Below are 12,459 nucleotides of genomic sequence, written 5' to 3' on the forward strand. Positions count from 1 at the left end.
TGAGTATTTTCTGTATTGCATTTTTCATTCAACATTACATCCATCTGAACTTATATAAAGTATTCTCTTCCACCTTATTCTTCTGTTCCTATTCACAAGTGTGCTAGTGCCAGACTATCCATTATTGATTACTGCTCAGATTAAGTGTCATATTCAATTATTAATTTATTATAAAGTGTGATATATATATCTATTGTTTAAATTATCAAATAAACCTTTTAACTTGCAAAACAGAACTACTTCTTGGCTCAGTGGGGTCAGGGGGATTCCAAGAGAGGGGTGTTATATAGGGGTAGTCATCCAGAACGCATGAACTGGACATAAAGATATATCAATAAGGGTTTTCATTCAGTATTCTAGACTAGGCGTTGACTTAGCTGTAGTGTTGAATTGAATCCTCTTACAATCCTCCAACTTTCCGGCCAACTCACTGTTGGGCGGTGCGGTAATGCTGCGGTATATGGAAATACTGCTGCGTTTAACCCCCACTGCCCAACTCGTAATGAGGCCCACTGTCTTTTCTCATATTGACTCAACCACTGGTTCGGCTCAACTGCATGGAAGCAGCACTCATTGCATCTCAAACACCAACTCGGCCCAACAGAAGCATTGTTTCGACCTGATTCAAAAGCCGACTTGACCCACTGGAAGCCATTGACTCACCTGTCTGAAACACTTCCTCGACTCATCATCTTGACCCAACCTGATCATTTGCACAACCTGTTTGGTGTCATTGATATGACCCATCTCGAATGTCAACTCAATCCACTGTGAGCCGCATCTTCTCACCTCAATGTTGGCTCACCATTAAAATGGTGCAACCCGACCATCTTGGCACTGGCTCCATTGCAGTAAGGTGCCTAGAAGACATAAAGCTAGGGGTATTTGAAGTGGTCCTGTCCACCTGGTCCATCTAAAAGGGCCCTAGTTATTGGTCAATCCTTCTTTTATACTGTTTTAAATGAAATGTTCCTAAACTGTGACAGTTTACTACTAAAGTCTTTGCCTGAGCACCTTTGTCTACAAACCCAGAGTGCCCCGATATTTTAAAGCATGCCTGCTTTCTCTGTGTTTCCCTTACAGGGGTGGACCAGTGTTTTGTATTAGTTGTGTGCATTTATGTTAGTGTAAATAAAAAATGTATTTTTATTGAACCTTGGTTGGACATTCTGTCATTTTGTCACCCCGTGCTGTTGTGTATTGTTACTTCAGTGCCAGTTTGCACCCTTCCTTAAGAGTATAGCTGCCCCTGGACCCACATTATTAAAAGAGCCAAAGGATGTATACCTGTCAAGGTGTGCCATGTTTCATCTTTATGATTGGGATGATTGCCAGTTTAGTAGCAGTGTCGGGTTGAGTAGGTGATTTAGCCACTACTCACATACGTGGACTCCTGCGGACAGTAATAATTTCATCACAGCAATTCCTCTTTGTTTCTTCTACGAGTCATGATATTGACTACAATGGTGCTTTCATCCTTGTGGCCGTCTAGAGATATCCCTACCTATATTACTTTATTAAGCAAGAGATCATTTTGCTGTCTTAATTATTCTTGGATCTCCGCGATTGTTGTCGTGTGCCAGTAGCATATCCCAGATCATGAAGTCAGATTGGCCCTTAAAGTTACATAAGATTGCCAACGTGCGCAACTTCACAAAGCAGTCATCCGTCAGTTCATTGGCTATGTAGAATTTGATTGTATGCATTCATTTACGTGGTGCTCCCTGTGCCTTTATATGGCGTCCTAGGCGGCATCAAGGAGGCACTCTGGCTCCATTGTGCAAACCTTCATTAACCAGGAAGCCCTCTCTGCTTTCTGGTTCCTGTTCATGCTGTGCATGAGCCAAAGGGCTACTGTGTAAGGCGGCGTCCACACTGGGGCTGCAGGTAGGAAAACGTGTACTGATTTATTTATTTATGAATGTATGTTTGTATGTATGCGTGTAACCGTGCATGCTAGTGGTCGTATCTGTAAGTGCGCGCGAGTAAATGAGAGAGTGTCGGCTGTATGTGTGCACAAGTGTGAGAAATGAATAGATGTACGAATGCATGTTTTACCAAGAGAAATTAATGGAGGTTCAAAACAGTTGATCATCTCTCTTTCCAGACAGCTCAGGAACATGCATGTTTAATCTTGCTTAGAATGCTTACTGATCATCTAGTTCTGATACGATATGATATGGCATTTGCAACGTGCCAGTACACAAGTGCTATGGTTTAGGGTGTTCACCAACTGGAAATACACAGTCTCATTCGTGTCTGTGAGGGATAGCAGCAGGAATCTACCCATATGGTGTGGCATTTGGCAGTGAGGCAGACCAACAGCAGTTAATTTGATGCGCACACACAGGGCTTGCAATGGGGAATAACTGTAGGCAAACGGGGGCCCTGTTTACCTGGTCTATTACTGCATGCCCGATTCGGAGAGCTCAGCCATGATGGTCCTTGTAAAAGGGCCACTGCCATCACGACATTGGGCCTCATTACACGTTTGCCGGTCTGGTAGTGTCTGTGTGTCCCCTTACCCCCCCTTGAGTGTCTGTGTGCTCCCCCTAACCCCCTATGAGTGTCTGTGTGCCCCTTAACTCCCCATGAGTGTCTGTGTGCCCCCCTACTCCCCCGTGAGTGTCTGTGTGCCCCCCTACCGCCCGTGAGTGTCTGTGTGCCCCCTTAACCCCCGTGAGTGTCTGTGTGCCCCCCTACCCCCGTGAGTGTCTGTGTGCCCCCTTGCCCCCCTAAACCGCCTTTCTACCCCTTACCCCCTCCACTCATCTCTTTTCTTTCACCACCTTCCTACACCTCCCCCCACTATCTTTCTCGCCCCTCTCTTACTACCCCCCACTTAGCACTTACTCTTATCATTTGTTCCCGTGACTTTTGATTGCAGCTTGTCTGTCTCGCCTCCTCCCCTCCTTGTCTTCTCCTTCCTCCCCCCTCCCCTGCTCTATTCATTTGTCACTAACAAATTTGCACAATAGCGTGTCTTGTTCTTCCCTTTCACCCCTCATCTTGTTCACCTCCACTACATCAATTGTCGTCAGGCATGATAATGTTACTGCTTGTTTTGTTCTCCTTTTCCTTTCCCCTTTGCATTATTTGTTCTATGCACTTGCACTATCAGAAATGTTGGCAGGCCTATTACGATAGTTATTTTTCACATTCTGTATTTTTTCAATGACTTTTATTGAATGTAACTGTATTTTCCTATGTTCCCTCCCTCCTTGAAGCGCTTTGAAACACACTGTGTATAGGCACTATACAAATAAACAATCAATCAATCAATCAAAACAGCGCTGGTAAGCTACCGGCGCCATTACTACCGGTCCGGCAAACAACGAGTTTTGCTTGCGGCTGCCTTTCCACCGGCCAGGTCTGACATGGCGGGCATACTTGCACCTACGAGCAAAGCATGTCGGATGCACCGGCACCAATCACGAATGGTGTCGGTGCATCCAACCTCCCCATTCCCAGTGTGTCAAATGGGAATGGGAACTAATCATTACCGGCACCCGGGAATGAGGATGTACCGGTCCGCTGGGGCTGAAATGCCCCGGTACATCCCCATTGCTGGGTGCTGGTAAAAAAACTACACAAGCACCAGCCGTGCCGGTGATTACCGGCACAGCTACGGCCAATGTCGTAATGAGGCCCATTGACTGTACCAGATTGCGCATAGTCTTTGCAGGTGCAAGACATATCGACCCCATCCGTCAGAATTACCCGATTGCGCAGGATTTGGAATATCAATGCCTCGCAACACGGAGGGATTCTGCGTGGTGCAAAGCTGGCAAACCACACTCCATGCCCCTTTGGTATGAGATCATAGTTTGAGCCAGGGGTGGACTGCTCTATAGGGAACTCTGGAGATTTCCTGGCAGCTCTCTGCACCCTGGCCCTCTTGTGAGTGGTATTTCCACATGTTCCCATAGGGAAAGGGTTGGGCTTGCTGAAAATGTGCAATATGGGGCCACGTTGAAAATGATTTCCAGGGCCTCTTTTGGTTCACAGTCCACCCCTGGTTTGAGCATTAGGATAGTGTGAACTGGAAAGAGTGGCATTTTTATTATGTCACTCACTTCTTAAATTTGCACATTGACTCTCTCTAAAATGTTTCAAAAATTAATTTCCGATTAAAAAAAAACGGTTTCATGGCAGGCGCTGAACTCGCTATCACGCGTCCTCAAAGGGCATCCTACGCTTCTGGTAGCGGATGGCATCCACTCGACCTATGACTTTGCGTTGCAGCTGTCCGCGCCATCACAGACAGACACTCTATCGCCATGGCCGCGAATAGCACTAGAACGGGTGGTTATTATGCACCTTCTGTGCAACAGTAAAGGCAGAGGATGCATAAAAAGTGCTGGGAAGAGCTCGGGGGACGCTAAACCGTGAGCTCGAGCGGATTTCCTGGCAATGCAGTTTATTTTAGGCGTCTGCGACATTCATTTTGCAAAGGAATGTTTTCTGGTCGTGGCCATGCATTAACAATCATTACCATAAATACCAGGGGAGGATGCAGCGTCCCGCATACTCTGGCAGAGCTTGTTAACTGCTAATTATTTCTGCCTTTATCGAAGAGAGCAGATAAGACGTTCATTAACGAAGGGGCGGAGAGTGGGGTGCAGGGAAAGAGACAGCTTTCAAATACGAAATGGCCCAGAGCAAGAAGTAGAAGCAACGTCACTTCAAGAGCTGCTTTCATTGTACCCCTGACACGTGTCGGTGAAGCTCTTAATGCACTGCGGCCCGCAGGCGTGACAGGGAAATATTTAACACACATGTGTGGCATCATTAGGCGTTTGGCGCTATTGCCGCCTGATTTAGAGTTAGTGTTACTCCCCATTGTTTGAGCACCGTTGGCCTCTAATGGGATACAATAGATACTAATGCTACATGCCATAATACCCGGTCCATTTTTGCCACAAATACCATCTGTTTTACTTCCACTCGCAAATGTACAGTTTTACTGGTTCGGGTTCCCAAATCCTTAATCAAGCAAAGTTGTAAATTATGCAGTATGCACTGAAATATATCATTCTAATTACTCTGTTTTGCAGCCACCTCAGACGTGGAAATAAAAATGGTAACAATCCTCCCACTCCAAAAAGTTAAAGGGCCCGATTCATGGTAAAGTGCTGTTAATGTTAATGTTAAAGGTCATTTGTACCGTGCACTATCACCACTGGAGTGGTCCCCTGGCGCTCTGGTGGCTCTGAAAGAGGAGGGGAGGTTGAGTTAGTGGGAGGAAGCAGGAAAAGTGCAAGAGGGCACTGATGTGCTGTTGGCGTCCTCAGCCCAGTGGGTCCGTTGGCTTGGCCTGGGGTGTTTGCGGCCGGTAGTCGTGTGTACTGTTGTGCAAGGCTATGTGTGTTTTTGTTTTGTTGTTGTAATGTAGTGAATTATGTGCAGTTTGTTGTGCTGTAGGTTTTGGTTGTGTTTGGTTTCGAGTTTGAGAGGTGTATGCAGAAAGGGAAATTGTTAGTAGGGTTGGCTAGTTTGCGTCTCTATCCTGAATTGAAGCGCTCAGCTTTTTTTTTTTTTTTTTAGTCTCCCCTGTTGCCGCTCTGTCCAGATCTGGGTCTGACTGGCATACAGGTTCCTTACTCCTCTAGCCCCCGCCTCTAACATGCTCTCTCATAGCTCCCCTTATCTTCCATTGATACTCCTGTGGCCATTGCACCTGCCAATGACAACCTCTCAGGTAGTGGGGTGATTTGCCAATATCTCAATAATTCCACACCATTGTGGTGCCTGGCAGTGATTAAGTAAGTACTAAAGATTCTCGCAAAGCCAGTGCGCCGAGAATGACTCTGCGTGAGCATTTGCACAGAAGTTATTCTACGCGCTCCACGTATTCATGGAATTGTTTGTGCAAAGTAACCATACTCGTAAATTGCGGCTGGAACACCATTGACACGCCCCCATGCAAAGCAAAAACAGCCAGAACAGCTAACTTTGTGTGCTCCCCTGGGAATGAACACATGCACCCTTCAAACAGTGTGTGGGGTCCCCTGCGAGCAGGCTTGCATCTCGGGGACCCTGCACAGGGTCCCCCTTTACTGTCACCAGCACCCGATGACATGCATACGATTTATCGTAACTCGTGTAAAACGTGTAAAATCTGCATGAGAACCACTGTATACCATTCCAGCACCCTGCTACACTGCGTACGCGCACCCCTAGGTAAGATCAGAACCCTGGCTGCTTACACGCACCCCTAAATGCGACACCCGATTTTACTTATGCTTGGTGAATCGTATGCGCAAGTGTCTGTACACCTACCTTCGGGTGGCGAATAGTATAAGGGCTTTGCGTGGCCATTTCCCCGCTAAGAGGTTGCGTGCTTGGATCCATGAATATGTATCATTCCATGCAATAGTGGGCAAGCGATGGACTACCTGCGGGCCGTCCCTCGTAACGCTCACATTTTCCCTAGTTCTTCCTCATTTTCTGAGTTCCGCCCCCTACCCTGCCCTCTGCGGAAGTCAAAACCTCGCAGTGACATGCCGAACCTGCGTGAAGTCCCCCCAAAGTACGAAAAAGTACTGCACAGTCGATTCCATGAATCGACAAACAGGATTTCGTGTGTGGTTTGGCGCCCAAAGTCCCTATTTTCCACACAGATAGTTCCATGAATCGGGCCCCTAATTTTTGTAACATGAAGAGAAAGGGAGCACTAGTGCATACCTTTAACGTCATGTAAACATTTTTTTTAACTGTTGCCCCAAAGCGGGTGAAAATAAAGGCATTCCTGGTGCCCACTCTCTGACCCACTAAACAATGTAATGCCTATAATGGTCAATAAGGACCCTTCTGTGTGGACAAGACTACAACATATATTTGTAGAATAATGCAGCGATTTTCAGAAATAACACACCATGGGGCTCATTTTGGTGAGTCCTGTAATTCGGCGACAGAACCTGTTATGTGTACACATACACCGGGCCATCTTAAGCAATTTTGGGGCCCGGGGGACGGACACCCTTGGGGCTCCCTCCACCAAATCAAAGGGATTGAGGGATCCGAATATCTGGCCATGCCCCTCTCATCGCGATCACCACCCATAGCTTGATATGCAGACTCGCAGCGATCAAAATAAGCATGTTAATCCCTTTATCCTATTAATTCTTGCTGTAATAGGACCAATTTCTAGACCCTCACCATATTGATGCTGTGCTTGATTTTATAGTGACTGCTATCTAGTGCAGGTACATTGCTGATATTAGAGCCTGATGTGCTACACAACAATGTGCGTATCCATGCAGGTTATCAATCTCAGACATATCAAAGGCTGAATTTGCTTGCTGGAACTTGGTTCTGTAATCTTGCATATGAACACAGATCTCTGCAATGAGTGCTTAACACACTGAACTATCTTCTGAACCACCCCAGCAATCAAATGCATCAATATGCATTTCAACTTTGGCTATTGCATGTGATCAATCGATCCCCACAGAAAGGTCAGAATTTTACAGGAGTGGTGCCACAGTGAATGCACAATGTGTACCACAGTGAACAAAAAGCATTACAGGATGAATTCATCAGAGCAGAATGTTACTGTCAACAACAGACAGGCAATTGGTTTGGTCTCAGGAGCATGCCATAACATATCCTGATGTGTGCCATTTATGTTCGGTGAACAACGGAAACTGACTTCTTTACATCAGGCAGTCTTGAAGGGCCCGCTTCAAGGTGGTGGTCTGGGGCCCCTTTTTTCCACCCTAAAAGACATCTCTGCACATACACGTAGGTGGGTCCCAGCCACAGAAATGGGGTCATTCGCATGGCGTAGTGCATAAATGCAGGGCAAACAGTGGCATACAAGCTCTGTCGTGCAAATGAAGTAAAAGCCGCCTGCCATGTACGCATGGCAGGCAGTGTTTACAATGGATCACTATGGGGTTGGCCTGATTTTTGCTGGTCCATAAAGCCGGCGGAACCTATAGGGATCCCCAGCATTTGGGATCCCCAGGATTTGCACCAGCATGGAAATGCATGCTAGTGCCAATGTTGAACATTTGTGTATAAGAGAGGAAGGGAGGAACGCAGTTGCATTCTGCCCTCCTCTCTGCCATACAAATGGCTGAAAATGAGCCATGATGTGAATGCATGTTACGTTACGGCTCAGTAGAAAATTAGCTCCAAAGTATTTCTGAGAGTCTGTATCCTTTACCATTAAACCCGCTGTCTTCTCATATACAGATTCCTGGAACTTCCGCAAGTGGTAATGGTAATTACTGCATGCAGTAATTGAAGGAACAATTTGCAAAAGTTTTAATGAAATGTAATGAATTGAACCCCTGTACGTTTGCCTTGATGTACAGAAGGGTCACTTTTTTGTTTTCCAGTTTTCAGCTATGCTGCCATGAGAGGCAAGCTAACGTATATGGTATGGGCAAGTTGTAGTGTGTGGCTTCAGCACCAAACACAACTACACATGAAAGAACTCTTGTGTTTTCTTCGTTTCCATTCGTGGACATCCATATGTCACTCCACATCCTATTTGCTTCCTCGGTAGCCAGGCGGCAGGTGGCGTAATTCACGTAGATTTCCCGCCCCTTGTCTCAACTCTTCAAAAACCTCCTACTGTAATAGCAGCCAATGGGTAGGGAGTTGCAAGGGTAGGGGACTCTTCATCCCGCCCTCACCACATCAGCAAGACGTAGTCAAAGTTGCGCACGTGGGAAAAGAAAAAGCCAAAAATAACAGAATGAGTGATCTAACCAGCGTTTCTTTTTTTGGAGGTGAAGGAGGGTTGAGAATGAACTGTTCCTCACATATGCTGACTTGAGATGCATAGATCATTAACTACCATAGGATGGCATTTCTAAGGAATTTGAGGGTGTGCTGGCAAATAAATGAGCACCTGAAGCTTCATGTTACAGTGACCTACGATGTGGTACAATCTCGAGGACGAGGAATGGTGCACCCTGCTTCCTTGGATACTTTCAAGGATCCCATTTCAACCTCCTTCCTTTGAATTTCATGAACATCCGTGTGAATAAATTATGAGGCGCCCTCAAAGCTGGTGAGTGTCTACTGTGGTTGTGCATGCCCTGTAAAAGTATTGTGTTTGTTTTTCACTGAGAGGACGTAGGGCCTCATTACAGGTTTTGCAGTGCAGGAAAAGTTCCGGGAAAAGTTCTGGTAATTCCGCGACAGCCAGCACTTTTACCGCACCACAAAACTACAAGTATTACCGGTAATACCAGCAATCCCCTCCATGCAGTCTTATGGGACTCCATGGAATGAGGATTTACTGTCCTTTCTGCCACCTGTAATATCCCTGAAATTCCAGGATATCAGGCGGTGGAAATGGTAGGTCAGTTTGTCGGTATCCCGTCAGACTTATCGGCAGGATGCCGGCAAACATATACTGAGGTCCTATGTATGCACCAGGCCCGTTGGAGGGAAAAGGACACATTTTCTAAGGCAAGCGGCCAGGGATTCTGGCCTCTGCCCTGATCGCTTAACAAACTCTGTATGAATTACATTTCTTGCTCAAAGTGTGTTGATCTAACAAAGAAAGGTGCAAGGTGCAGAGCACCTGTCCACAGGGGGGGTTGGGGGGACTAACACATCTCTCCTTGCCTTCCCCAAGTATGCCCCCTAGCATACTAAAAAAGGGAACTGGGGAGCCATTTGCAGGGATGCACTTTTTCTCAAACCAATGTTCATCCTTCCCAGAATCCCTAGCACTCATCTTATGGTAATGAGTGGGGTCCATTTATAGCACCTCCTCCCTTATCTGCTATTCCATGATCCTTTGCTTTACTCTGTGTAGAACATATATTTAAGAGAGGGAGAGAGAGAGAGAGAGATAGAGAGAGAGAGTGAACATTGCAGAATGGAAATGCAAGGTGTCTGCAGAGGCCAGTGAGTGGTGTGGGTGTGGGAGGAGGTTATATTGTGCATTGTCATGCCCTGCTCTGTCCCAACTTGCCTTGATATGCCCTTCATGCCATGTCATGTCTTTGCATGCCTTTTCTGCTATACTGTGGCTTGATGTGCCTTGCTAGGCTATGTCATTCAATGTTAGGCTATGCCATATTATATCAGCGCACTCTATGACAGGGAGTGAGCACAGGGCCAGCAATTTAGAGTCAATTGTCTGGCGCCTATCTTTCTGAATGCCCACTGACATCACACAGATATTAATACCACCTGCTAGGCACGGCTGATCAAATAGCACCTTCACCCAAAAACCCAGGTATCACACCACCTTTTTAACTTGCAGATGTCAAAGCACCAAGAATCCATGCAAATGGAAAAAGTTGCACCCTAGTATGAACCAGTGACAACATTTTATAAAATGCATGCAAGATATGTACTGTCATTGGATCACATTAATGCAGCATTTAAGGGCCAAGCTTTGCATTTAATGACAACAACTGGTCAAAGAATCCAATGGACAAATAAAATAATAAGGAAACTCCAAGCGTGTGGGAAGGTGCCAACCAGTAAGATCCCACAACGCTGAAAAACTGGGTGAAGAAGAGAACACACGGCCCGAGGACATATACAAAGAACAGAGGAAAGACAGACTACATCATTCACTACCTCTCCACATACGACTACTTGGTAAGCAAAGACAGAGCAGCAACAACAAACTGACAGGGAATAAGCATTACTAATACAGGCCCCACCGGGAGGCCAAATGCAACATGACAATTGATAGTCCACCCCAACCTGGACTACACCGTGGACAATACCCCACACAGAATCAGGGGCAAACTGGAATCCATTGCCCTCTACCCACCCTACATCACCAAAGACTGGAACAAAGGACGGGTGCCAACACAATTCGCAAGCCAGAAAGAACCAAAACCAACCAACACTGACATCAACCTAATAGATTTACTCAATGAAGTGACGGACCACCAAAGAACTCCACCCCCCAACAGACACAACTGGGAGAAAACCACCAGCAACGGAAACCCAACCAACAACACACCAAACTGAATCACCAATACAAACAACAACCGAAAAAGAAAATTGAAAACAAACTACACTGCAGCCTCTTCAACGTTAGATCCATGGCAAACCACTCAGTAGAAATCCAGACCTTCTAAGCACAGGAGGCGCAGACATGCTGTTCCTTACAGAAACCTGGTTATTGGACAACTACAAAGCCATCACGAACAAAGCCATACCGGACAACTTAAAATTAATAAACACCAATAGAGACAACCGACGAGGAGGCAGAATTGCAATCATACACAAAGAACACATCCGAGCATTTCAACTCATCAAAAACAATATAGAAGACTGTGAATCCCTCCTCATCAAGACCGAACTCAACAACCAAACCAACATAGTATTCCTCGTAATCTAAAGACCACCATTTTACAGCCCCAACTTTACAACAGAATAATCTGACGCAGCTGCCATTTCAACTTACCATGACAACCTAGTCATACTGGGAGACTTCAACATCTGGATCAAAAAAGAAAATAAATCCACAGAAAACTCACTCTGCACACTCCTGGAAACTTCGCATTTCAAGCAAATAGTAAATGGATCCACCCACAATGCCAGACACACCATGGATGCACATTTCTGCAGAGAAGGACTAGGTCACATCTGCCTCTTCTGACCACTACTTGATACCATTCTACATCACATCCCAAACCCGCCTATCGCCGGAAAGGAAATACTTCATGCCAGCAAGAAAAGAAACTGAAAGGACCTAGAGCTAGAGGCCCTAACAAGCCTTCTAGGCTCAACTCTTCCGAGCAGAAAGAATCCACCGAAAAAAACATAGACACAGCAGAAATAAATATCAACAGTTGGATCACCAAGGCCCTAGACCAGATGGCAACAGCAAACACATTCAAAGTAACACCAAAAAATTGGCAGCAAAATGGTTCACAGATGACCTGAAAGAACTAAAAAACAACAACTGCAAAATGGAAAATAAAATTGAGAGAACAATACAACCGACAAGACAAAATAAAATACCAAAGACACCTCAAACTATACAAATCAACAGTCCACAAAGCACAAAAGTACTATTATGCCACAAAAATAGAATCGTCAAAAAATCCACTGAAAGAACTATTCAAAATCATCAAAGAGATAAAAAAAAATCCTGCAACAATTCCATCATCCCGACACAAGCACTTTGTGACAACATCACCAACCACCTGAGATCAAAAATAGACACAATCCAGGAGACCACCAACACAGCCCGGGCAAATACAACCACAACTGCCAGACCACAGACACTGGGCAAAACACTGACTACAGCAAAACTCACCTGCCTAGAACCAATCACAGAAGAAACCTTTTCCACACTGATCAAGGGCACCAACCTTGCAGGATCAGGATCCCTGAAGGACCCATGGCCCCCTGACATCTTCAAAGGAATCCTTACCCACAGAACTCCAGCGACACTTCTGCAACCTAATGAATCTATCACTCAAAAGAGGAATAGTACTGTGCGTCTTCAAATCAGCA

This window comes from Ambystoma mexicanum, chromosome 10 (assembly GCF_040938575.1).
Source record: "Ambystoma mexicanum isolate Mex_15411 chromosome 10, UKY_AmexF1_1, whole genome shotgun sequence".
NCBI lineage: Eukaryota > Metazoa > Chordata > Amphibia > Caudata > Ambystomatidae > Ambystoma > Ambystoma mexicanum.